The sequence below is a fragment of the Geospiza fortis genome, unplaced genomic scaffold (genome assembly GCF_000277835.1).
Source record: "Geospiza fortis unplaced genomic scaffold, GeoFor_1.0 scaffold229, whole genome shotgun sequence".
Classification (NCBI taxonomy): domain Eukaryota; kingdom Metazoa; phylum Chordata; class Aves; order Passeriformes; family Thraupidae; genus Geospiza; species Geospiza fortis.
The window spans coordinates 3,720,730-3,723,254 of NW_005054357.1; the positions used below are offsets into that span (position 1 = coordinate 3,720,730).

The following is a 2,525-nucleotide window of genomic DNA, read 5'->3' on the forward strand; positions in this document are numbered from 1 at the left end:
CTGCTGAATTTGCTGTGGATACAGTGCTGCAGAATTGTTTGGTGAATGTGTTAGACTTACACAAAAAGTCCTGGGACTCTTGGGAGAACATCCTGGGAAATGTGTATGCCCTGTACCCTAAGAGTGTGGGGAAACCTGCTGGTCATTTGATGCTGTCTGCAGAGAATCCTGTCCAAGCAGTGCAGAGCTGACTGCATTTGGGGCAGGAAGCATTTATGGTGTCCAAAAGCAGGTGAGCTGCTGGAAATAAAAAAGTGGATCCTGTGCTTTAGAGAAACTTCAGTTTTAGAAACAGTTTCAGAAATGTGGTTGTTGCATTTTTAAATTTTCTTTCCTCCAGGACTTCACATTACCCTTTTGCTTTTGATGAAATTTGAGACAGAAGCCCTATTAATTTTTTTAAGCCAGATTCAGCCTATAAAGGTTTTCTTTTAAGATAGATTCGAAGTCACTAGACAAAATCTTGAGCAGAGACTGGTATGTTGAGAAGTGAGTGGGATGATTTGTGTTTCCAAAGCTATTTAGGAGTAATTGAACATCCACATCACTTTAGCATTCATGGGAGTTTGGCATCCAAGTGCAGCAGACAGCTTTGGAAATCTGCCAAGCTTTTAACACTGTACATTCTGATATTTTCTAGTTCTTTGGTACAAGGGGCCAGGGAGAGTTAAAAGATCCTGGTGGCATTTTGATGTAGGCTTCCATGGAAGTTCCTGGAGGGAAGGAGAGCAGCTCCTCCTGGCCCTGGATGTGGGGATAGAGTGTGGAATACCCAGGGATATTCCAAAGTGTGTTGGAAGCCAGAGTTGGTGAGCTAGCCACATGAGGTTAGAAGGAGGCCAAATTCCTCTCCTCCATAATGTATTTTGCCCTGATAACAGTGTTCCTCAGAAGTGGAGCTGTGCTGTGCTTGGCACAGGCACAGAGAAAGTAGCAACCAGTCCCTGTCTGGAGCAGTTTACAGAGGAGGAATTGAGACTGTTTGGTGGGAGAGCTGGAGCTGGGGAATGACAGTGAGGAACAAGTTAGATTTATGTTTCCCATCCATTCCTTTTGCAGGAGGAGGGTCTGCTGCAGGGTAAATGGAAAGGAACAAGGCAGAGGGGGAGTGTCAAAGGAATGGGTTCTGCAGTAGCAGAGCCACAGATTTTGGGACAGCAGCTTTGTGGTGTTGGACTCACTGCTGTTCCTGTAGCATCTGTTATTTCATCTCTTTTTCCTTTATGTCAGGTGGCTTGTCTACTCAGCTAGAGAAGTGTTTTCACTTCCATGATTCCATGTGTGTAGGAGTCAAACCACCTTATTTTTCCTGAGGATCTGGCCTTCCAAATTGCTTTTTTCAATGCTTACAAGCTTATTTAGGGTTTTGTTTGGGCCGGTTGCAGAGACCACCTTTCCTGATTATTTCTGAGTTAGTCACAATATTTTCCTCCCTCCCTCTTAAGAGAGATGCAGGGATGCATTTTCCACTCTGTTTTCCAGTGTTTAAACATTCAGTGTTACCCATTACATTCTGGTCTCATTTGCTTAGTCAGTCCCTTTGAGTGCAGTTTGTAACTTCCCAAATGCCAAGCAAGGCTGAAAAGTTCTGTGAGCTACAGGATCCTTTTGTTTCTCGTGTCTCTTTTTGTATGCAAAGCATTCCTACAAGCTGGGCAGTGAAAGGCTCTTTGTCCGGGAGCTGGTGAGAACAGAGCGCTGGAAGGCTGCAGAAAGGCTGTTCCTCACATCAGTGGTGTTGTTAACTCCTCCTGACCCGTATTTAATGACCTGTTGTTCGTGGAGGGATGAGAGATAGGCAGAGATTTACATCTGGCAGCATGAGGAAGGGTTGTATCCTTCTCCAGTTTTGCACAGAAAACTGCCTGCTCTTTATTGCTGTCTTAAGGATTTCTGCTGTAAAACTCAGCTTGTGTCTCTAGTGGGATTTAAACACAAGTGCCTGATGTTCTGCAAAGACATATTTAATATTTCATGCCATAGTAGGACAATGACGTTGGGACTCATCTCAGTAAGTTTTCCTCAAAAAATTAACTGCAGGTTTTGAAAATTGAATATAAAAATCTAATTTTTATTTAAAAAAAAAATCCCTGGCAGAAGGAAAGTACCTTTTGTCTACTGGCTGTGTTCTAGGCATTTTATAGAGTAGATGGCAGTGGAGAATGAAATCTCTCCCTTTAACAACAGGTCTGTGATCTTATATATAGACCAGTCCTTGAGGGGAGCATAAAACTACCACCACTTCCATCCATTGAAATGTTTTTGGATGGGTTTGTGACAGTTCTGACACGAACCTTCAGGACACAGCTCACTGTGCTCTCTGTGTCTGATGTTACCAGGTTGTAGCACAAGCACATAAGGATGCACTTGTTTTAACTCTTCAGATAAATTGAGATGTGTAAACTTAAATGGATCAAATCAGCTTGTCTTATTCTGGGCAGTGAGTAATCGTTCACCTTCATTAAAACTGCCTGTAGGGAGCCATGGAATTCCTCATGGATAATTATGGAGCTGTATATCTGAAA

The 2,525-nt window shown here is 43.0% G+C and overlaps 1 protein-coding gene across 1 annotated transcript in view; it reads left to right on the forward strand.

Moving 5' to 3' along the window:
- The window catches only part of RGL1 (ral guanine nucleotide dissociation stimulator like 1), a 52,960-nt gene that overhangs the window by 22,250 nt on the left and 28,185 nt on the right, over positions 1-2,525 (forward strand). The gene's annotated exons all lie outside the window — the stretch shown is intronic.